Here is a 26208-nt window from a genome sequence, read left to right as displayed (position 1 = left end):
TCATCATTTATGTCTCAATTATGTCCCCACAGTCTGATATGTGTTAAAGAAACTAAGCCCAATTTATGAGGGCGGTGTACTTCCTTGATGACGGAGAGAAACCAGCCTCTCCTCCGCTGGAAATTCTGGGGAGAATGATCGATCATTATCACTAAAATCTTAACCGTTTTCTGTGCATTCAAACCAGCGCGGTTTCTAGCAGAGAACCGACAGCCTGCGGTCTCGAATTGGGATTGGGAGAACGAGGAAGGTGAGGTGGAGCGATATATTAAAAGTCCCACAGCTTCAAGTAATCCATTTCCATTTTCTAGATCAGTGCAGGGAATTCAGAAACACAAACCTATCCAAATCCAGTGAAACATGCATTGAAAAATATTCATTGTAAATAGCTCTTCCGGCTTTGATATCTTCCTGGACCTGTCACTCACAACTCATTTTCCTCCAAGTTCACACAGCAACTTTCCAGCTTGTTGCTTCCTGGCCCGTAATTCACTCGTACCCAGTTGTGCGACAGCCCAAAACGAGGAACTCAGAGAAGCTTATCTGTTGTATCGATAATCTAATCCAAACATGTTTCTTTAAACCATTATCTTTTCCCAGAGTTTCTCACCTTAAGCCGTTATCGCTGCCTTCCAGTTTAATAAAACAGATTTATCTTCATTCCACTGGCGATCGTGTGTGTGTGTGTGTGTGTGTGTGTGTGTGTGTGTGTGTGTGTGTGTGTGTGTGTGTGTGTGTGTGTGTGTACTACATTTCTAAGACTGGAAACATAGGCATTGCTTTTCATTCTACAGGACAAATGCACGATCCAAACATTATCAAATACTGCAGTTCACATTTCGTTGTATGTTTTAATGTTTCCACTGAAACTGTTAATTTTTTCGAGACCTTTCTCATTTTGGCGTTGAGAAACAATATTGTACCCAAACAGAAGAGGTAAGAGGATAATTCTAGAACTTACTCGCAGATGGAGAGTAACCACTTTAAAGTGATTATCAACCGCTTCTTACGAACTTATGCAGAGAAAATTAAACGGTAACAACGAATTAAGCAAATACTCCGATGCAGTTGATATGCCGCGCTTATGTTTCCTGTTAACATAGAGGAGAAAGTGAGGACTGCAGGTGCTGGAGGTGAGAGCTGAAAATGTGTTGCTGGAAAATCGCAGCAGGTCAGGCAGCATGCAAGGAACAGGAGAATCGACGTTTCGGGCATCAGCCACTTCTAGAATTTTGTGCATGTGTTTGATTATGCAATGTCGCATATAATGTTCTAATCAATTCCCAGGTTCTGTAAATTGTCAGTTCCGGTATGAAAAGCCTGGGGAAGGAACAGAATCGATTTCTTTTCAAGTCACAAATGATTTTAATCCATCATGAGGCTGGTCAGCCTGTCAAAGAGGCCGTCATCCAACAAGATAAGGACACATCTGATGATAGTGAAAATGTGTTGCTGGAAAAGCGCAGCAGGTCAGGCAGCATCCAAGGAACAGGAGAATCGACGTTTCGGACATAAGCCCTTCTTCAGGCTTATACCAGAAACGTCGATTCTACTGTTCCTGGATGCTGCCTGACCGGCTGCGCTTTTCCAGCAACACATTTTCAGTTCCTGTTAACATAGCCAACAATTATAGGTCTGGATGTAATGCTACTTCTAATATATGAGATAATCGTAGGAGCAGTTTCTCAACATTTTTAAAAAGACCAATTTTAGCATTGATCAGGAGCAAACGTCCTGTTGAGGTAAAGAATATAAAAAGCAATGAGAAGATGTGTGGTAGTTTATTTTCACTGCATACTTCACTGTGATATGACAGAATTGGATCACAATGCTGTGCACAACAAAATTATCATGTTAAGCAGGCTATTAAAAACGATGAAAATGACTAGGAAAGAAAAGACAACGTAAGGAGCAAAAACAGAAATTCTTCGATATGTTGAGCAGGTCTGGCAGTGTCTGTGCACAGAATCAAAGTTAACATTTTGGATCGAGTTACCCTCTAAAGAACTGGATCATTTGTGATTTGTCTTCATGGATGCTGCCAGAATTTCTGTGTTTTTTCAGCAATTGTTGTTTTGTTCTTGATTTACAGTATTCGCAGTTCTTTCTGGATTGAAAATAAAATAAACATGGCATAAGCAAAACAATGGATAGACGTAATACGTGGTTATTCGAGGGGTTATTTTGTCCTTTAATTTCATTCCATGTTAATCTTAAACTTGCTAGAGATGTGTAAAAGTATTGTAATTGTATTTCTCAGCGGAATGGCCTGCAGAGGAGGAAGTCTTGCCCTTATTCCCTCTTCGACTCGTCACCATCATGCATTTATTTTCTTTCAAAAGCTAATTAAAGTTATTTATAAACATGATTTACACTTAAATCTCATCCACTGTATTGACAAAGTGAGTTTCAATGTGATAACAGAGAGCATAGTAGATATTATTAATAGAATATCTATTTTGTTTTAATTGGTGAAGGCACACTTTTACACTTTTTTGCAGTACAATTTTAACTATTTTCAGCATTGTCCAAATGAAATGTTTTAAAAAGTTACATCACTGATGATTATGATTTTTCATTTGCAATTTCAATAGCTTATTCAGTTGAATCTCTGTGAAAGATAAACTGAAGAGTAATCTGTTAAAAATTTAACAATATCCAGTATTCCATCGATAATTGTATTAATATCAAGGACAATGTTTTTATTGTCTCTGGGTCATGAAAGTTTCAGAAAACTGTGAATTTCTGACTGATCTGCACAGAGCACACAGGACGTAAAACTGTGATACCATGGGCTACTCAGGAAAAAGGAACAGGGCAATGGTAAATTCACGTTAAAGGCCTCTGATTTGACTGCCTCAGCATCAAATCAATTCCACAGAGAGGCTGCATTTACAATCTAGTCCATCACCAAGTTGACTTTCAAGTCACATCACTTACATTTTACCAGTCAGTTTTCCATTCGGACTGTTGTGCAAATATATTTTCATTCTGAATGAATTGGAGAAGCTGGTCTCACCTTTACTTTCATTCATTCAGAGAAAGTGCGCTGCGGTGGCTCAGCTAATATGTATTTAGATTTTGTCATTGTGCAGATAATGGTGCTGCTAAGCTTCCTTCTTGAACTGCTGAGTAAATATTCTGTGGATGGACTTGCAATTTCATGAGAGAGGATGTTTTCAGATGTTCAGCCTGAAATAATGAAGGAATGGCGATATAATTACAAGTTTGTACATGTTGAAGCGGACATTGGAGGTAGTGATGCTCCGATATTTCTTCTGTCCTTTTCCTTCAAGTTTCTATGGTTATCGATTGAGTACAAGTGGTAGGAAACATATGGCGAAGTTTTACACTGCATTTGTTATAGGTACACACATCTGCGAAATGTGTAATGATTGTGAATTGGATGCTAAACAGGCATTTTACATTGTTGGGCATGGTATTGACATTCTTGTGTTTTGTGTGATGTAGTTCAGTTTAATTTCGGTCAACAGCAACGTCCAGTCCTGTGCTTAACATTTCATCATTGAATGTCACTCGCTAACTGAAACCACATATCGATTAAGGCAAACATTCTGAAGGAAATCTCGCGGAGCAGAATTAAAAGTGTACACGTGCATCTGCAAACAGTCACCGAACCTGCATTTGAAGTTTGCATTCAGTTTCGACAAGAACGATGTGCATGACAACATATGAACTAGCTATTTCATTTATGTATTGACATTCAGTACGCGGTGTCAAATATACATAATTTAGTTACGCATTTTTATGACAGGTCATGCACACTAAGATTCGCCAAGTTAAATAGGATCTTGTCAACTCCTGTTATAAGTCAGCAAAGGCGCAGTTCAAGAATCAATTCAATGTTGTCATTCTGAAGTGACAGTCCTGCAATGAGTGAATCAAACCGAATCCTATCAAAGGTGAGAATAATTGTGAAGAACTGAACTGGCTCACACTGATTGTGAACATGACAAACAGAGCTGGAATCATAAACGGTAAATATAAATTCAATGAAATAGATATACACTCTAACTTGGAAATACTCTACAACCGTTATTTTTGAACACTCTGCTCAGATTTATAACAAAGCAATTTGAAAACCTTTTGAGTTTAGACCCAGGATGGGTTATTTATTTCGACAGTGTCATGAGGAATTCAGTTCTTCAACAGCTACACAATCAACAACTCTCCAATTGTCAGGCCTTAACAGCTCCTTGGTGACATTCTGTCCATGTTAAAATCAGCACTGACTGAACTGTAACTTCTGTGCATCATCCTAAGTTTCTGACCGCAAAGTCAATTTTGACGAAGGAAAGTCTTGGCAAGCATATTTCGTAAACAGAAACCGTGCAGATGAAACTTAATAATGCAAAACTGAAAATTCACCTGTCGCAGGCTGGCGGAATACAATCCAATCCTGGTGGTATTAAACTGGTCAACCTGAAAGGGGCAAAGTCGATTTGAAACTGTACGCTCAAAATGTCGACATGCTGAACAAAACTAGGTTTTCTGACTTGACACAAACTGGGAGTCACATACTTACCCTCTAATCAGCTAAGCTGATCTGGACATAAAAGAGAAAGTGAGTACTGCTTGATGCTGGAGATCAGAGTGTGATGATGGAAAAAGACAGCAGGTCAGGCAGCGTCCGAGGAGGAACAGAATCAACGTTGCAGTCAGGAGCATATTCAAAGCGAAACGAATACTTCCGAACCGTGGTTGTTTGAAAGTAAGGCATTAACCTGGGGAAATCGCAAAGAAAAGCAGTGTTGTCGAACTGATCCTCCGATACCAAGTCTAATTGTCTGACTCTATCTTATGCACATAGACGTCCAGATGTTGTTATTAAAAAACACGTTTGTTTCACAGATTTGACATGCAATCAATTGTAACAGATGAATTTCTGGAGGAATATCAATCCTGTTTTCACAACTGGATTGTTCACAGTGAACAGAATCGTGAACTGAGAACAATTAATGCTGAAATAAAAATGTTACAAACCAAAACGCCTGGTGGTTTAAACGCATTTTCACCATTACTATATTACATTTACTTTTTCAAAAATACATGATACGAAGGTACGTATTTGACAGCATTGAGCCGTCCTAGCATATTCCATTTCCAAAAGCAATTTAACAACAAAATTCATTATTTAAAGAAAAAATTTAAGTGATAAAGGTTTCGTTAATGAATGCAAGTCAATAATTGATTTCTAGTAATCTCCATGGTGACTGATATTTTGTGTAATGATGTCAATCTTTGCGTGCCATGTTGCTAAAGGGTAAGAATAAAATACTGTATCAGTAAGTCAGCGGCATGTGTTTTGTTGTTGTCTATGCGTTTCGCTGTTCAGAAAACTCTCTGTTGTATTTTATAAGTAAGCATTTCTACACAATTAATGGCATTTCCTAGTACTGTACAACAAAATTGTTAATTTATTCTGCAACATGATGGACCGGATATGAATGTACATGTAACATCTTAACCAGCTGCCTCCCATCAGAATTGTATTCCTGCCTCATGCTCTGTCAGAAACATTGTTGTATCCATTCAAATATCCATTCAGAAGTCTAATAACCCAGTCCAATGAGGAGAATCAGAGAAGCAGACAAAATCCAAAGTTTTAAACTTTGCCATTTCGACAAATTTATTTCTATCACATATTTAATATTTCTTGAGTACTTCCTGTCTGTTCGAATTACGAATATTAGTTATTTCTCAGGATTAGATATGAAGCAATCAAATGTTGTCTTAGATGAAGCCAGATTCATGCTTCTGCTTTTGAGTTCTCGAATCAACCCTTTTGTTTATGAAGGGATCCAAATTAAATTCAGGTTGGAAATTCGAAATGAACTTAAATACCAATTTGCCTAATCGTGAAAAGACGTAAATTATTAGCATGTTAAATACAAAACAGACCTTACTCTACACATCATTTAATTCTCATCATCTACTTATTCCGTACCATCATCTCTCAATTGACAATTGCAGACGCGGAAAAAAAATACTTTTCCAAACCAATTGATGACGGAGAAGGACAATAGACCCTGCGATCTTGTGTCAGGTACTTGCTGAGAAGATTGGCTTGAACAGAAAGCACCAACCCATCATTATTCTGATAAAGCCTTCAGCATAGCAATGAGAGAAGATGCTCCGATGCAATGGAAAGGTAATTTCCTTCATGTTTCTTTTTTACGTTTACGTAGTCATATTTTCCAGGGCACTTTTCACTCCCATTATCCTCCTTACCATTTCCTCAGTCATTCCAACATGAATCGGTTTACCCTTGCTGTTGACTTCAAACTGGCGTTTCTTGCAGCTACATGGATGGATTTTGACTGCCGTCCAAATGTGAAGCCATATAGAAATCATGACAAATGTGAAACAAGTAAATATTTAAAAGATATCAGATGTCAAACTGTCATTAATAACCAATATGAATACACAATACTGAGAAGGGAGGGAAGGAATGACAAGAAGAGAAGGGTGAGCCAAAGAGCATCCAAAATGCAGGGAAATTTACTCCCTGCTTTGTTGAACTACGTTCACTATTAATACGACGTTAAATTGATAATTAAGGCCAATTAGGAAAGACTCAAAAGTGACATTACGTTGCAACTCGGAGCTGCGACAAAAAACTGATTCATCAATCAGTTGCACCTGTCTTTCTGTAATAGTTAGATGCTGCTCAGGCCCTGGCGATGGAGGAGCATATTTAGGCAACCGTTTCATTTAAAATTTTAAGATGAAGCATTGCATAAGCGTTCAGTACGAAGAGTCAATAAGGCAACGGAAGCAGAAATTGAAGATGTCTCGGCATTAACCATCTCATCTTCCATCACATTTCGTACATTGTGAATAGATTGGAGAATTGGAAAAGTTATCTGTTTGTGCCTGAATGCTTGGCAAAATAAATCTGCCGATTAATGTTTCAGCAGTTTAATATCGGTGCTAGGAAGATTTTTTGAGCCACCTTGCAAAGATAGGAACAATTTTTATAAGCAATGTATTTGAGAATTTAGAAGCACCATCATGATTGAGTTCAGGAAAAACGTTGCCCAAAGGGCTAATGTTTCTTAAAGTGGCAGTGTAGACTGTGGATGAATGGGTGGCCGTTCATCTTTGTTTGGATTGAAAAGGAGGGAAAAAAGCCCGAAAGATACATAGCCATACGTTTCCGCGTCATTTTGTATTCAACACAGAAAATCTCTTCCATCCCAACTTATCTGAAGTTATCAAACATTAATCGACTCAAGGACCAAAGTGGATATCTATGTATCGGACCGCAGCAGGTGGCACATTCTCAGGGAAGATTTCTCCTCTGTGTTTACTGTTCAGAAAGACATGAAGACTTGATAATTTGGTAAAGTTACTGGTGAGGTCTGAGGAACAGCCCATATCACAATTGAGGGGGTAATCGATATATTATAATGTATAACAGTGAATACATTTCCAGGTATTGACCATATATGTCCAACAACACTGTAAGAGGTAAGAGAAGAACTTGTGGTGTCTCTCGCTAACATTTATGCATTATTGATAGCCATAGGCCAGGTCCGAGAAGACTGGAAGTTAGTGAATATTGTGCTTTCATTCGAGAAGGCACGGGAACAAAAACTTGAGTGCTATATACCAGTAAGCTGAACATTTGTGGTCGGTAATTTACATGAGAAGATCCTGAGAGACAAGATATAAATGCATTTGGAAAGACGGGTATTAGATCAGGAGTTGTCATCGTGGCTTTGTGCGTGGGAGATGACGCCTCGCAGTTTTCATCGGAAGCAGACTGTAATGGTGGAAGGATGCTTCGTGGAGTGGACAACTGTGAATGATAGAGTTTCTCAGGTCTAGGTGCCATGGCCATTTCTGTTTGTTATCTCGATCAGTGACTTAGATGAGAAAGAACAAGACACGGTTTGCAAATTTGCAGATGAGATTAAAATTCAGGTATAGAAGACAGCGAAAAGACTTTCATGAACTGCAAATGGATCTTGGTCAGCTTGCGAAATGGGCCAAGGGAAGACACCTTAAATCCATTGATGTGAGGTCTTGGGTATTAGACAGTCAAATCAAGAAGGAATTTCTTCATGAATGGTCGGGCCTAATGAATGTTGTGGAAAAGAGGGATCTTGGAGTTCAGGTGCACAGTTTTCTGGAAGTAAAATCAGACATCGACAGGACAGTAAAGAGTTTGGGAGAAGATTTGTTGTTCGGGTGCACGTTGTTGTGGTTCTGTTCGCCGAGCTGGGAATTTGTCTTGGAAACGTTTCGTCCCCTGTCCACTCATAACAGCACACAAACCAACAGCCACTCTCAGACAACAACTCACCAGAACGAAGGACCGGATACCCAACATGAGCAAAACCAATGTAGTGTACAAAATCCCATGCAAGGACTGCACAAAACACTACATAGGACAAACAGGAAGACAGCTAACGATCCGTATCCATGAACACTAACTAGCCACGAAACGACACGACCAGCTATCCTTCGTATCCACACACACAGATGACCAGCAACATGAATTCGACTGGGACAACACTACCATTATAGGGCAAGCCAAACAGAGACAGCCAGGGAATTCCTAGAGGCATGGCACTCATCCACAGACTCGATCAACAAACACATCGACCTGGACCCAATATACCGGCCACTACAGCAGACAGCTGGAACTGACAACCGGAAGCGGCAGAGACAGGCCACTATAAATGCCGGAGGAAACAGCACAGAAGCGCTTCACAGGAGGCTTCCAAGCACTGAGGATGTCACCTAGATAGGGGATGAAACGTTTGCAAGGCAAATTCCCAGCTCGGCGAACAGAACCACAACAGTGAAGAAGACATTTACAGCACTGTTCTTGATCAGTCACGTCATTGTGTGTCAACGTTGGGAAATCATATTGTAGTTGTACACTTCCTTGGTGAGGACGCACTTGGAGTTTTGTATTTGAAATAAGTCGCCTTGGTAGAGAGAGGATGTTATTAAACTGGAAAGAGTACAGTAAATACTTACAAGGATGATGCCGCGGTTCAAACGGCTTGAGTTAGAGCGAGAGGTTGGACAACCTGCGAATTTTAATTAGAACGGAGATGACTGGTTTATAGAATTGCGTAAACTCATGACTGGTATGGATAGGTGAATGCACTCAGTCTTTTTCCAGGGTTTGAATCCGTTTAACGTTAAAGGGAAAGAATCAAATGGCAATTTGTGCAGAAACGTTTTTGCTCGGAGAGTGTTCTGCATTTGGAATGAGCTGACAGCCTAATTGTTTGAGGGGAGTACATCAACAACGTTTAAAGCATATTTGGAGAAATACATTCATACGAAAGGTTTAGAAGGATATGGGCAAAGCTCAGGGAAATGGGGTTCCCATGGAAGAGCACATTGGTCTGCATAGACCAGTTTGTGCTGAAAGGCCTTTCTACATGCTGCAGAACTCGATGACTCTTGATGACTCTATCACTTTACTGGATACTATTATTCCATGACACCGTTTTTAACATTGTACATTTTGGCATTTTAAGGCATTACCTCATTGCTGCTTTCATTTTGCACAGTATTTTGCCCCTACCGGCTTGTACAGTGGAACGTTTCAGATACACAATGCATGTTGGATGAAAAAAAAATCCTGAATCGCCTAAATGTTCCTGCCTTTTGACTAAGTTGTATGCCACAGTCATTCAAGTCTGTAATAAAGAAATTGTGAAATCCCGTCTAAACTATCTCCTCCCCTCCTATTTCTGTGCAGACTTTTCAAATACTCTTAAGTTTTTCGGGCTCTGAGGGAAGCAACTCCAGCCTAAACAATTCATTTTGCAATGGTAATGCCCATTTTTGCAGTCTGAGTGCATTGTCCTGGCTTTTAAGGATTTCCTTCTTGTTTTCCACACCGATTTTAGTGCCATTACCAAACCTCCTGCATTAGTGTCTAAGTCAATGATGTATGCATCATTTAACAAGAGATACAACATCGACCTTTGCAGTACGCATCAGGACAAAATCTTCCAGTTATTGAAAAAGAAGTTCCCATTGTTCTCTGTTTCCTGCTCCTAAAGCAATTTTGCACCCAGGTTAAAATGATATCCTCGATCTGATGGAACTTTATATTTGCTTTACCCGAAGTGTCCTCCAAGAAAGGTTGCAAAAGTCATCATAACAATCTGATCTATTCTTTCAACTGAATCGATGTCACGAACACATTTGATTAGATTCTTTGAAAACATGTTCAAATTTATCAGATATCAGTGCCTTTTTAAAAGTACATTAAATCTGTCTCTCTGTCCCTTTTGCCCGAAGCTTCACTGCATCTAATGTTCAAATCGATGGTCGACAATTTCTAGTTCTCTGATTCATCCCTCTCGCCCTGCTTGAACAAATAGACCACAATTGTTCTTTTCCAGTCAAGTCGAATTTCACGACTGCTGAGAGAGCATTTGGAAAACAATCAAAGAATCACACCAAGTATCCTGACCAATTTTAGACCCATACCCGATAGTGCACTGCTTCCCGTGTCTTGGTATCATGGATGTCTCGAGTCGCATGTACACGGTTCTGAAGGGGCAAGAGTGAACAGCTACAGAAGGTGGTCCATACCGTTCTCAATGGAATAACAAAGAAAAGTGATGAGGGCGTTTAAAATGGATATAGGGAGTAAGGTTGAAAGCTAAAAGAGAGAGCAAGCAGAATAGTGATCTCAGGACTGCAACCGAGGCCACGGGCTAGTGAAGTGAGGAACAGAGAGTGAGTGCAGGTAAGCATACGTCTGCAGAGCTGTTGGAGCAGGGACAGCTTCAGGTATGTGAACCATTGGGGTTCATATTGGAGAGTTTGGAACTTGGAATATGAAGAAAAGTTGCACCTCAACTGAAGCGTTAACAGTTTCCTCTGAGGTGGATTTGCTAGAGTTCTTTGGGAGGAGTTAAGTTAATTTGGAAGAGGATGGAAACCGAAACTACTTTTGCCAGGTTGGGTGGGTGGCAAACAGGCAGATACAAAATTCAGAAAACTGTGAGGAATGATGTACAGTGGAATGAGAAATGTTGAGCCAGTGTAATTGGTTTAGCGTTGCATATTTTAATGCAAGTAGTGTCAGGAATAAGGTCGATGAATTAGAGCATCATTGTATATTTGTGTCATGATGTTGAGACCATCACTAAAACTTGGTAATCAGAGTGGCAGGAATGTTTGTTGGGTATTTCAGGGTTTATTTGTTACAAAATGATTAGAGGAGGAGCCAAAAGAGGTGGGGGTGGGGCGGGGAGAGGCGCATTGCTAATCAGGGAGAGTACCACAAATACAAAAGGGGAGATGACGAGGATGGTTTTTCTGCAGGGTCAGTAAGGTTAAAATTCAGAAGCAGGAAAGGAGCAGTCACCTTAAGGGGGATTTTCTATAGATCCTCCAGTGAAAATAAAGACACGGAGGAGCGGATCGGCAGACTGATTTTCGAAATGTACAGAAGTGACAGGTTTGTTGTCATGGGTGACCTCAACTTCTTCAGTTTTGGAAACTCCTTAGTTCAAATAATTTGGAAGAAGAAGATTTTATCAAGTGTATGCAGGAATGATTCGCGACTCAATATGTATGTCGGTGGACTCCGGGGAGGCCATATTCGATTTTGTGCTTGGCAACGATCCAGTTATCCCTTAAATCTCGCAGTGTCAAGCATTTCGGTGATAGTGATCACAACATCCTGACCTTGACGACAGCCATGGCCAAGAGTACGAGATATGTTCAATACTTTAATTGGGGAAGGGAGAAAATCAATACCAATACGTGAAACATATATTGGGAACAAATATCCACAAACAAACAAACTAATGGACTGTGCAGTTTTTATTTTTTCGCAACAATTGTCCGAGTCTTGGTTACATTTTTTCCCACTGAGGCAAGAAAACGATACCACAGTGAATGAACCTCGGAAGACAGGACATGTGGAAATTGTAGTCAAAAGGAAAAAGGATGATTACTTAATTTTGATGCAGCAAGGATCAGACAGGGTTCTAGAGGTCCACAAGGTAACCAGAAAGGAACTGTAGAATGGACACCGGAGATGTAGAAGTCAGCATGGAAAAGTCTTGGGTGGTAGGGTTAAGGAAAACCACAAAACGTTATTTAATATTGTGGGGAAAACGATGATAACAAGAGTGAGGGTACCGCCGATCAAATATGGTGTAGGAAGATTGTGACTTGAGTACGTGGAGTTAGGGTCGGTCCCGATGCAACAAATTGCTTCAGTACTCACTAGTGAGAGGGACGTTATCGTTTGCGAGGACAACATGAAAATATTTGTTTCAGATGATGTGGAGTATGTGCGGGTGTAGTTGAGGAACAACAACGGCAAAAAATTCATAATGGAAATTAAGTACAGACCTCAGAATTGTGATCAGGATCAGGTGTGCAACAGGGACTGGGAGATATATAGTGCATGTTAGAAAGGAAAGTTCAAAGTTCGTGAGAAGATTTGTAGCTCGGGTGCTCATTGTTGTGGTCCTGTTCGCCAAGCTGGGATTTTGTATTGCAGACGTTTCGTCCCCTATCGAGGTGACTTCCTCAATGCTCGGGAGCCTCCTGTGAAGCGCTTCTGTGATCTTTCCTCCGGCATTTGTAGTGGTTTGAATTTCCCGCTTCCGATTGTCAGTACCAGCTGTCCGTTGCAGTAGTCGGTATATTGGGTCCAGATCGACGTGCTTATTGATTGAATCTGTGGATGAGTGCCAAGCCTCTCGGAATTCCCTGGTTATTCTCTGTTTGGCTTGTCCTATAATAGTAGTGTGGTCCCAGTCGAACTCATGTTGCTTGTCATCCGCGTGTGTGGCCACTAAGTAGCCATACTGAGCAATACTAGAAATGATTGTAAAAGTGTCTTTCAATACATAATAAACAAACAAGAGGCAAAACTAGACATTGGGCCACTCCAATTTGCTGCTGGAAGTCTCGTTATGTGAGACAACGAAATAGCTGAAGACATGAATAAGTACTTTGCGTCAGTGGAAGAAATCAATAATATCCCAACAAGTGTGGAGAGTCAGGGGACCGAGTTGGTTATTGTAGGCATTACAAATGAAGAAGTCCTAGAAAAGCGATGGCATTAATTTCCGAGTCCTGAGGGATGCGGCTGAGGAAAGGTCGGAGGCAGAAGTTGTGATCATTCAAAGGTCACTGTAGTCGGGGAAAGTCCAGTTGAATGAAAAATCGCTGTTGTAACGACCTTGTTCCAGAAATGATCAAGACAAAAGATGGAAAATTACAGGCAAAATACTCTAACTTCGGTAGTTGGGTTAATAGTAGAATCCATCGTTCATGGTGAGATTTCTACATTCATGGAAATGCAGGGTCGGATAAGGACAAGCAAGTCATCATGAATTTCCTAAGGTAAAGCTGTGCCTGACAAATCTGTTTGAATTCTATAAAGAGGTAATAAGTCAGTCAGACCAAGGAAACCCAGTAGATGTTATCTATCTAGACTTCCAAACGGCCTTTATTTGAGGTGCCTCACGAGCTGCTATTATGTAAGATAAGGGCCTGAGAGGTCAAATTGAGCTATTGGCATAGATGCCTCCATTGGCTGTCTGGCAGAGGGTAGACAGTTGATAAAAATGATTTTTTTTTTGGAATGGCAGTCGGTCAAAACTGGGGTCCCGCAGGATTCTGTGTTGGGGCCATAGCGTTTCAAATTGTGTAGTGGATCAAGGGACTCGAGGCATTCTGGCGAAGTGTGCCGATGATTCGAAGTTAGATTGACAAGCAAGTAGGACCGAGGAGGCCGGAATGCTGCAGAAAGATTTAGACAGATCAGGAGAGTGGTCCAGGAAATGTCTGATGTTATTCAACGTGAGTAAATGAGTGGTCTGACACTTTGTGAAAATAAAATGATTAAAGGCATTGTCTATTTTCTAACTGGTGAGAAAATTATTAAAGCCCAAGTGTAAAGGGACCTTGGAGTGCTAGTCAGGACTCTCTAAAGATTAACTTGCAGGTTGAGCCCGTGATTAAGAAAACCAATGTAATGTTGCCATTTACCTCAAGAAGGTTGGGGTATAAAAGTAGTGATGTGCTTCTGAGAATTTATAAAGCTCTAGTTAGGCCTGATTCAGAATACTGTGAGCAATTTTGTACCCCATTTCTTAGTAAGGACACACTGGCATTACAACGTGCCCAGTGGTGATTCAAACGAATGATCCATGGAGGGGTAGGCCCAACACACGATGAAAAGCTGAGGATCCTGGAATTGTATTCATGAGAGTTTGGAAGGCTGAGGGGAGATCAAATAGAAACGTACACGATAATGCATGGCTGAGAAAGGGTGGACTCTGGGAAGTTGTTTCAGTTCGGCGGGAGTCTTGGACCTGTAGAGAGGGTCAACTTAGAAAGGAAATGAGAAGGCATTTCTTCAGCCACATTATGGTTTGCCGTGCAGAAATCATTTCTACTGAACAGTGGAGGCGTGGAAATAAAATGCCTTCAAGTCAGAGATTGATAATTTCTTGGTCTCAAAGGAATTACGGGCGAAGGGGAGAGTGCCGATGAGAGGAATTGGAATGTCCATCAGCCATGATTAAATGGTGGAGTGGAACTATGGGCCGAATGGCCTGACTTCCACTCTGATGTCTTATGGTGTTTTGTAACAGGCTGATACGCTCGAAACATTTATTTTAATAAGGACGATGTGATTAAAATTTTGAAGCACATGAGAATAGATGAGCCTGCTGAGCAAGAGGGGATACAGATAAGGTTACTCCTGTAAGAGAGGGAAGAGTTCGCTGTCCCTTTGGTGATGATCTATGCGTCTTCATTGTTCACATTTTAGTACCAAATGAATGGCCAGTCAGGCTTACGTTGTTGGTGGGAAAATTATTCGAGAGGATTCTGAGAGACAGGATTTCTACTTATTTGAAAAAAAAAATCAGTTTGATTCGAGATTATGAGCATGGCTTTGTAATGGTAAGAACATGCGTGACAACCCTAACTGAATTCTTGCCAAAACTCCTTGATAAAGGTAGAGCAGTGGCTGTGATGCGTATGGGTAATAGTAAGGCATTTGGTCAGGTTTCCGTGGTATGCTTATTTATAAATTAAGGACGCAGTGAATACAGGAAACATGGATGCCTGCATACGCAACTGGCTGGCCCATAAAAGATCGATTGTGACAGTAGATGGACAGTATTTTGCCTGTAGTTCGGTGACCAGAGGTGTTTTGCAAGGATCGTCGCTTTATTATGATTTTTGTAAACGACTTGGACGTGAAAGTGAAAGGATGGATTCATAAGGTTGCTGATGACGTGAAGGCTGTTGGAGCTGAATACAGTGTGGAGGGTTGTCGCAGCTTGCAAAGGAACATTGGCAGGATGCAGAACTTTACTAAGCATTGACTGTTTCAGTTCAAACTGGAATAGTGAGAACAGTTTCATTTTGACAAGTCGAATATGAATGCAGATTACAGAGTTAAAGGCAAGATTTTTGGCAGTGTGGAGGAGCAGCGGGTTCTTGAGGTATACGTCCATAGTTCCCTCAACTTTTCCACCGAAGTGGATTGTGTTGGAGAGAAGGCCTTGGCTCTTTTAGTTTTCACTAGCAGCCGGATTGCGTTTCACACTCACAAATTAAAGCTGCAGCCCTATATAGACCTAATTACATAACATTTGGAATGTTGTGTTCAGCTCTGGTCCTCTCATTATCGATATAACGTGGATGCTTTGTAGACGGTACAGAGGAGATTTATCAGGATGCTAATGAACTGGAGGACCTGTCTAACGAAGAATAGTTGGGGAAGAAGAGGCTTTTATGAGTGGAGTGAAAATGATGAGAAGTGACTTGACACAGATATCAAGATAATGAAATATATACCTTGGTACGTTTTCCCAGGGCAGAAATGGCTATCACGGCGGGTCATAATTTCCAAGTCATTCAGTAAGGTTAAGGGGTGATGACAGAGACAGTTTCTTTACACACATTGTGCTGGATGCGTGCGACCCACTGCTAGTATTGGCAGCAATTTCAGATACCTTTGGGACATTGAAGCATGTTTGGATACACATGCACGATCGAAACTTGAAGGATATGTAGGTTAGTTTAATTGCAGATTAGGACAAAATGTCGGCACAACAACAAAGGCAGAAGAGCCGACTCTGTGCTGTCCTGTTCTGTGTCCCACAGGTCGAAAGGAAGTTCACGAGATTGATCCCCAGGAATGAAAGGCTTAACAGATGAGAAAAGCCTGATCTCTCTGGACCTGTGTTCGGTGGGTATTCAAAAGGTGATGCTGCAAATGACTAAAACTTAAAGAATACTAAACGGCCAAAGCAAAGTAGAAATTGGGAAGATTTTGCCATGAGCTGAAGAGACAAAGACCCGACGGCCCAGCCTCAGAGGTAAGGGAAGACATTTTAGAACAGAGATGGGAACAAACTACTGATCAAGAGATTATTGAATGTGTATAATTCCTTACTGCAGAATGCTATGGATAATTCAGTATTAATATGTAATTTTGTATTTCTGAACAGAAATAAATTCTTGATTGCTCAAGTTGACAAAAGTTAAAGGAATAGAATGGAAAAGTGAGATTGAAAACCATATCAGCCATGATTGCAAGGCGGAGCACGCTCGTTTGGTCGATTGGGCTAATTTATGTTCCTATGTCTTATAACCTTACAACAATATTTTGCGTTGATTCTCAATGGAATAAACGTCATCAGGCTGTAGGTGCCCTTCAATTTTTAATAACGTTAAAAACTCTAGTAATATATATTTTTAAATTGAAATTTCTTCAAGTAAATTTTACTTTCATTAACTCTTCAACATCGGAGTCACAGAGATGTCATCAAAGCTTATATAAAACTTAATGAGTCTAAACAAACTCGTCATAAATTGACTTTTTTTTGTAATTGAATATCTTTCCACTTTTGTTCTCCAGGGAGCGTTGGAGATTTTCGCTATTTTCTTCTCGTATTCTTATTGAATTATATAGATTTTATTGCGTCGAGAATAATTAAACTTTTTTGCAGATGATTTTAAACTTTCAAAGCACTATAAGCTCTAAGAAGGGCTAATCACTATTCAGAGTTACAAAATCATAGAGTCATATTGCAAGGAAAGTGATCCTTTCGCCTTTTTCCTCTATTCCAGATAGTTTTCCAAAACTGAACAAACCCCATTTACCTCCGTTTAGTACAATGTGCGATTCAGCCGCTCCTGACAACTGAAAACTTCCACTATTGATAACATGGTGCGAAATACTTTTTCTATCTTTTCCAGTTTAAAGAATGCCTCTTATTGCAGGGTAAACAAAATTGGCACAGTGGTGGGCGGCACGGTGGCACAGTGGTGGGCGGCACGGTGGCACAGTGGTTAGCACTGCTGCCTCACAGCGCCAGAGACCCGGGTTCAATTCCCACCTCGGGCGACTGACTGTGTGGAGTTTGCACGTTCTCCCCGTGTCTGCGTGGGTTTCCTCCGGGTGCTCCGGTTTCCTCCCACAGTCCAAAGATGTGCAGTGTCAGATGAATTGGCCATGCTAAATTGCCCGTAGTGTTAGGTAAGAGGTAAATGTAGGGGAATGGGTGGGCTGCGCTTCTGCGGGTCGGTGTGGACTTGTTGGGCCGAAGGGCCTGTTTCCACACTGTAAGTCTAATCTAATCTAATCACTAATCTAATCCGAATGTGGCCTACGAATGTCTTGCAAGCTGCAAGATGACATTTCAACGTCTGTACTCAATGCTACAACCAATGAATAAAGACGTGCCAAATATATTCTTCAAAGCCCGGTCTACCTGTAATGCTTCTTTCAAGGAAATATACCAATGTATCCGGACTGTCTGTTGTGCTCCCCAGGACATTACCATTGTTTTGGTACGTCCTGCCTTTGTTTCTCTTCCCAAACTGAAACACCTCCCATTTATCATAATTAAACACCATATGCCAACTGTTTGTCCATTGCCCAGTTGATCAAGTTGTAGTATTCGATTACATTCTTCACTGTTATTGCATCAGCAGTTTTGCTGTCACCCGCAAACGGACAAAATTAGTCTCCTATCCTTTCATCTTAACAGTTTATATAAATGAATAACAGTGTCGTCAAATTTGGTGGACTGGCCAGATCAATGATAGGTGAATATCATCTGGAGAACAGCGATGTGATATATTTTGATGAAGCGACCGGTAAGTGATAGCATAAAAAAAAGGGCAACATTTTAATCGTTGTGCAGAAGCACGTGAGTGGTTACGGGTGAATCTCATTAGACACAGTAGAGCATTAATATCAGTTAAGAATATATATGCTATTCTAAACACCAATAATCAATGAAAGGAAAGAAAAATAAGGAGGATGTGTTCAACATTAACAGGATATAAATTGGATAACAGCCAGTGTATTTTGCACATAAGTTCACCAGGGCATCGTAAAGCACCTTTCAAACCTAGGACCACTGACATCGGTGGCAATAGCAGCAAACAAATGGGTGCACAACCGCCTGCTGGAACTATCTCCCAAATATGATTATTGCTCTTGTGAAGAAACTATATTTCAGTCCTTAAAACAACTCACCATCACCTTTTCAAGGGCAGAAACGTTTGGGCGACAAAGCATGAACGTTTCAGCAATGCTCAAGTCTCATGGTCGATTGTTACATCTTAAATCGGATTTTAAATTTGTTGTGTGTGTGGAGAAGAGGTTTGCAAATATGCTTCAGAACAAGCAAGAGTTCAGTTGAATTGAAAAACTGCAGATTTTCTGACATTTGTTTCTCGTATTGGAGAGGCTGAGTTGACATCTATCAGAACTTAATGACATTGCCATGGCACGGGACATGGGAGTAAAGGAAACATTTTTCCCAATAGTAACAGGGTGGACAACATAAGACCTAGTTTTATGGTATTTTGGAAAGGAAGCAAAATCAACGCAATAAGGAAACATCTTTTTCTCCTGTCCAGAGTGTATTTAAATATGGAATGCATCGATTGTCGTGGTGGTTGAGGTTAGCGAAATTGTAGTATACAGCAGGCATACAAACGATCATTTAATTTAAGGAAAAATGCAGGGTGAGTGACAAATGTGACGAGATAAAGATTCAGGAAGATAAAGATGGCAGGAAGGTGTTGTAGTAACAATGGATTCAAAGTTGTTAAGAGGGCAAACGGTGTGTTAGGTTTCACTTGTAGAGGGTTTGAGTTCTGTAGCCGCAATATCATGCTGCAAATAATAAAAACGCTAGTGCCGCCACACATGAAATATTGTGTACAGTTCTCGTCGCCATATTTCGGGAACGATGTGCGAGCATTGGAAACTGTGTGGAGATTTGCCAGGAAATTTCGTGGTCTGGCGGGATGGTGTTATGAGGAAGAGCTGTGAGTCTGAGTCTGCTCTCATTAGAAAGAAGAAGGCGAAGAGGAAATTTGACAGAGGCATGCAAGATGATCAGAGGATTATATAGGGTAGACAGTGATATATTTAAGACTGATTTCAGAGGCAGGCTCTTTATGCAGAGAGTGGAAAGGGCGTTGAATGCCCTTCCTGCAAATGTAGTCAAGTCAGTCATATTAGGGAGATTCAAACCATCCTTGGATAAGCACATGGATGATGATGAGATTATTTCGGGGGACGAGCTGAGAATAGGTCACAGGTCAGCGCAACATCGAAGGCCGAAGGGCCTGTTCTGCGCTGAATTGTTCTATGTTCCATTTTCTAAGTTCTAAGTGATTTGCTTTTCAGCATGAGAACAATATAGTGAGCTTGTGTTAAATTTTCGAACCATGTGCTAACACCTTAAAATTGGACAACATCTACACTTTGTCTGAACAGCAGTAATTAATTTAAGATGAACATTGGGAAATGTAGCTTGTAAGATATGGAGTGGGAGAAAATGTCACAGTATTGAGGAAGCAATCTCAAATTAATGTAATGATGCAGATTTATTGATCACACAAATGAATCAGCGTGCCATTATATAATATTATCAATTATTATCGGATAAAGGTTTTGAATACTTTTCGGAGATAAATTTGTACTACATGAAAAGTTCTCAAGGCATTTCCATTTCAAGTACCCAGCACGCACTCGTGTGATCATCACTCAACACATTAAATAGGTTTTGTAAGATTTCCTCTTCGAGATTGTCAGGCAGTGCTTGTACGACTTGACAGTGCTCGATAATGGACAAAATATTTTGCTTTGCACCTCCCGTGTTTTCGAACAAAACAACACACTCGATCCCTTTTGAGCTTGGATTATCCAATTCATTACCGAAAGAGACATTTCTATTTATTAATAAATTCTCGACCGACTTTGTTCACCTTCTTTGCATCACATTGGTTGGTACCTTCCATCACACAACTGATAATTTTCACTGGAGGACTTTTAAATCGAGAAGTCCTTACCTCGAAGATGCCAGTAGTGTGAAAGAAGAGCGATGGTGGTGATCCTGCTGAAAACGCCAAATTTTTGGGTTATTTGCAAGAACGGCAAATAGGAGTGAGACAGACACCAGACAGGAGTCTTAAAGGTTGTCTTCGCGGAAAGCTCTTCTAAGTACATCTTCAAGGTAATGTTAAATCTTCTGTGAGTAGAGGTGGCGTTTAATAAGCATTGCAAACGATGCTTCCGGGCGATGTTTGCTAATTCAGCATTCCTCCAGTTCTCTGTCCTTCCTGCGGTGTATGGAAGTTATCACAGTGAGCATGACTCATACAGGAAGACGTTTCTACCACGAGTCCCTTGAGTTATCCATGTTAACTTATTCATATTGGCTCTCAGGCCACACCATAGTTATCCTAGCTAACGACAGATGCCGCCCTCCATACACCTCGCTCCTGTTGTTAAAAAGTTGAAGGTGTGCACTGTATCTTTAATAGAGAGCGAATGCAAGTCCCTCGAATAGGGTGAGGCATGAAATATGTCGCAGCTACAAGAACAGGGGGAAGGGGTAAGTGGTGGGCTCTCGTTTTCATTCTGATTCTACGTGCAAGTTAAAATAGGGAAATGAAATATTTACTGGTGGGATTAATGGGAGAGGCCTGGTTTCAACTTTAAGACTGTGGGATCATGCTGTGCAAGAACAGAGGCTGTCTTTTCCTTTATATTAGCAGATGTCATTTGTTCCAAATTTAGACAAGGTAGAGTCCGGGGGGGTGGGTGGGGGGGGAGGGGGAGGAAGGCTTTCTAACCATAGCTGGTGAAGAAACCAAAACCTTCATGCTCCACCAACATTGTTTGAGCTGGTGGCATCCTACTGTGCAGAATTCCCCTTGGCTCCAATAGCAGCCCTCGCTTTTGGGACCATTAGAGAGCTGTGGCTTTATAGGCTCCGACAGGAAACATAAGGAATCCCGTGATAGTTCTCCATCAGGGAGACCATGCTAAGCAACTCCTCGCCCTGTGGGTCGCCCTCACACAGCAAACATGTCTGAAGTTTGATGACGATCTGGTTGTCGATCATTTGTATAGTCCCTCTTTCACCTCCATCCTAGATTTACCCCGCCCTCTTAATACTCCCTCATCCTACAAATCGTAATATTGACATTACAAAAATTTTTGAGATGAAACGCTAAGATAGGAACACTGGCAAATGCGAGGCTGGAGAGAACATTTCAATCAAAACGTGGATTAATTAGAGAAGAGAGAGGTAGCGCAATCGATTTCCCGAGGACAGGAAAACACTGAGAACAAATGCAGAGGTGAATAAGGACAGATAGAATGACAGAGAGGGAGAGAGATGGAGATTCTATTATGTGTGTGCGCGTGTGTGTGTGTGTGTGTGTGTGTGCGAGAGAGAGCGAGAGAGAGAGAGAGGAATAAACAGGAACAGAGATATTGAGACATTGATCACATCTTGAGAGCACAAGAAAGCTGAACAGTGAGAGGCATTGCATATTCACACAGAGAGGGAGAGTGCGAGAAAGAGCGAAACAGGCAGGCAGTGACACAGATAGAGAGACACGTTGATCAAATCTCTAGAGCAGAAAATGGCTGCCCAGAGATGAGGAGAATGATCAGGACAGAGAAAGTGGGGAGGGGGTGTGGGGGCGGTCGTGGGGGTGGGGTGGAGAGAGAGAGAGAGAGAGGAAGAGAGGAGTAAAAGAGAAAGAGGTGAGAGAAAGGCACAGCTACAGACAAGTCGGTGCCTGTAGCAGTGATACGATGCTCCTGAAGACGAAATCACGTGCTCGCCAAAGCAGAAATGAAAGAAGAGTCAGGATGAATGAGTGTCTTGAGAGAGAGTGCAGGAGGGATGTCTTCAGATGTTTGATATAAGGAGTCCCTTTCTGAAGAAGGGAGTGCTATTACAAATCAGTTGGGCATGACAAGAACCAATATAGTCGGTGATGTTTTGCTAACGCTGTTGTGGGGGGTTAGTGTTAATGTGGCAGTGAACTGTGAACCAAATAAAGATGTTAGTGTTCAGTAATGCGGTTGTACCTAAACTGTGTAAGGAGTTCGATAAAGAAGTCAATATGACAAATTGGACAAGTTGGCAGGGTGCCGATGATGAACATAAAGGAACAGGTGATCTGAGGTTTATTTGTTTTAGTGCAAGAAATGTACGAGATAAGGCAGTGGACCGAAGAGTTTGTATTAGCAAATGGGAGTACGATATTATTGGTATTACTGATACTTCATACAGTGCAGGCTAAAATTAGCAAATAACTATATCAGGAAATGGCTGCTTCAGAGGGGATAGAGAGTGAGGTAAAAGGTTGGAGGAATTGCATGACTGGTCAGCGAATTTATCACAGCTATGCTGAAGGAGGGCACGATGGAGTAATGGACAAGTGAGGCAATATGGGCAGAATCCAGAAATAGGAAGGCTGCAGTGACAATGTTGGTGCTGTACAACAGGCCTCCCAACAGCGAGCGTTAAACAGAGGTGCGAGTGTGTCGACAGATTATGGGAACATGTTGGAGTAACAGGATGTTGGTGGCGCGAGATTTACATGTTACTAAATAGGACTGACATTTACTCACTGTTCGTGTTCACGTGAAGCAGAATTTGTGAGTCTACTCCGTAAGCATTTTAGGACCAGTTTGAAAATTACCCGTTTCGAGATGAGGTCGCACTGGATCTGGTGTTGGTGAATGAGCATGACCAACTCGTTGATGTTCAGTAGGGGATAACAATTCCATCTTTTTTAGAATACTCATGGCCAAAGGCGAGAGTAAACGAAAGAAAGACTGCTAAATTGGGGGCAAACCAGCGATAAAATTAATCAACAGGAGCTGGAGAATGTAGTTTGGCAGTCGGTGTTTGTGGTTCAATCCACATTTACTATTGGGAAGACTTTTAAGGACAGGTTGAAGTGAGTGCAGGATAAAGGTGTCCCTGCGAAACTGAGGGATGGAAATGGCAAGAGCAGAGAAACTTGGATGACACATGAAACTATTAATCTAGCAAAGAGGAAAAAGCAAGAAACATACGTATGGTCTAGGCAACAGTCGAAGGTCTGAAAGAATATCATGAAGTAGGATCAATATGAAACTAAGGATGAAGAGAGCTAAACGTGGTCATGAGATATCTTTTGAAAACAGGGTAAGGGAAATGCTGAAGCGCTTCATTCATTAATAAAGAGCAAGAGGTTATCTAGTTAAAAGTGTGACCCACTCATGGACAAAGGAGGAAAGTTATGCCGCGATTCAGAGAAATCAGTGAGATTCTGAATAAGGACTTTGCTTCGGCATTCACTGATGTGAGCGACATGATGGACGTTGAGGGTAGACACCGATGTTTGATTATTCCAGGTCAAGTCGGCATTTGGAGGGAAGAAGTGTTGCGTATTCTAAAATGCATTAAGGACACAAGTCTCTATGTCCGATGGGATCTATCACAGATTCCTGAGGGAAGTGGCAGAGGAAATTGTTGTTGCCTTCACAAATAACTTTGGAGCGTCCTTGAAAACGGCTGAGTTTTAAGAGTCATAGAGTTATAGTGTCAAAAAGAAGCACGGTGCAACTCGTCTCTATCGAGCAAATATCACATTTGCCAGCACTAGGCTCATATTCCTCTAGACCTGTTGAACGATAACTTGGTGTTGTGTGATTTTTCACTTTATCCACCTAAGTCCAGCACCAGCATCGAGAGATCATTACCTATCCATATTTCCATTCTGCTGTATTGGATCAGCGTCCAACACTTCCTCTGCCACAGTCTGGACGACTGGAGAACTATGAGGTTTGTCCTCTTGTTTAAGATGAATAGGAAGGATAATCCACATAATTATAGATCAGTGAGACTCACGACAGTGTTAGAATCAAGATTACAGTGGCACCGACAAAGCACGGCAGGTCAGGCAGCATACGAGGAACCTGAAAACCGACATTGCAGGCAATTGCCCTTCATCAGGATTGATGTCACCTCAGTGTTTGGCAAGGTGCTGTGGAGGATACTTATTGAGAGGATAAATTTATAAATGGAAGGAAATGTGCTTATCAGTGATAGGCAATATGGTTTTGTGCAGGGAGGGTCTAACTAATAGAATTATTTGAGGAAATTATAAAGTTAATTATTGAGGAAAGGGCTGTAGATGTCATATACATGACTTCGGTCAGGCGTTTGATCAGGTTCTTGATGCGACACAGATGGAGAATTTGAAACCGTATGGCGTCCAGTGTGGACAAACTAGGTGGATAGAGAATTGGCTGGTCACCAGGACACGGAGAGGAATTCGGGAATGGAGTTTGGTAAAATGAAGACCTGTGATCCTGGTGTTCCATAAGTATCCATGCCGGGCCCATTGTCGCTTGTGATATACATAAATGATCTGGAGGAAGATGCAGTTGGTCTGATTTGCAAGTTTGCAGATTACACCAACATTGGGACTGTCAGAGAATGTATAAGACCACAGATAGAAATGGCAGATGGAGTTCAACCTGCACAATGCGGGAGGTTTCTTTTAGATTAGATTGCCTACAGTGCGGAAGCAGGGCATTCAGCACAAGAAGTCCACACCGACTCACCCAGACCTATTTACCTTTCTCCCTGCTAATGCACCGATCGTTATGTGACCTGACCCACACACACATTTGGATTCTGGGTGGAAACAGAGCACCCGGAGGAAATGCACCCAGACGCAGGGAGAATGTGTAAACTTCAGGAATCGAACCCGTGGACCTGGCACTGTAAGAAAGCAGTGATAACCACTGAACCACTGTGCCGCCCTAATTATCAGAAATAATTCTATAGGAACTTTATGTTAAATAGAAAAGCCCTGCGCAATGTTGATGTAAAAAAGTCTACTTGAATCTCTGGATTTTACCGCAGGCGACATTTTCCTGCACAAGAAGGAATTCACTGAGGGCTAATCTAAGGTCCACCATGAGGGCGCAGACCATCGTGTCTTCTGGACAGTTGAAGGCATGCAATGTCACATGTGCTCCGTGGTGGAGCACATACGAAAGAATGCTGCCCAGCGCACACTGGCAATCATAGGCGGCGCTGCCACACCCACACTCCCTCTCCCTAAGACAAGACTGAAGACCATATCAACGGGACCAATGTCAGGATCTTCCAGTGCATTCGAATTTAGCAGGGAGGGACTGAGAGCATGGTTGGACAGAACGTGTGGAAGAAGACAGTATATGTTAAATCACCCCAGCATGAACTTGCCTCTGTGACCGCGTCGGAGTCACCCCAGTGTGGGAACCATGATCACCAAACCTCAATTCTATGTGAAGCCCTGCGCTTTGGTGATGAAATCGAGCATCCATGCTCCCTGTCCCCATGCCCGACACCCGCTCCATTATGGCCATCCTGTGGTACCCTTGCCTGTTTCACTTGGCTGAAGGGTCCCTGATTCAGGCCCTGCAATACTCCTCCAGGCCCCAGCACCAACCTCGGGGAACCCGCTGCTGTTGTACCCCATCATGCAGCAGCTTTAGCTTTGGGTACAGAACAGGCAAATAGGCCCATGGCTGGCCTACCATCACGTGATTGTCCCGGGACAGGACAGTAAGTTACACAAATTGGCTCTCCCCGCACTTGCGATGCTTCCTGCCTTCACCCATCCAATGATATACCGAGAAAAGCTGGGACGATAAGCCTCAGGATGCATGAGCAGGAGAGCGGGCAGGGAGGGAAGAATGTTTCCCATGCTTCCCGGAACCACAAGGAAGAGGCAACACCCCAGGATGAGGAGGAGTTTCCTGCCACATGCCGACAGTGCGAAACCTACCCAACGGGAGTTTGCATTGGTGCCTCCTTCCTTTCTTGTCATGTGGCCTGG

Source organism: Chiloscyllium punctatum, chromosome 17, assembly GCF_047496795.1.
Source record: "Chiloscyllium punctatum isolate Juve2018m chromosome 17, sChiPun1.3, whole genome shotgun sequence".
NCBI lineage: Eukaryota > Metazoa > Chordata > Chondrichthyes > Orectolobiformes > Hemiscylliidae > Chiloscyllium > Chiloscyllium punctatum.
Note: the sequence above shows the minus strand (reverse complement) of the source record.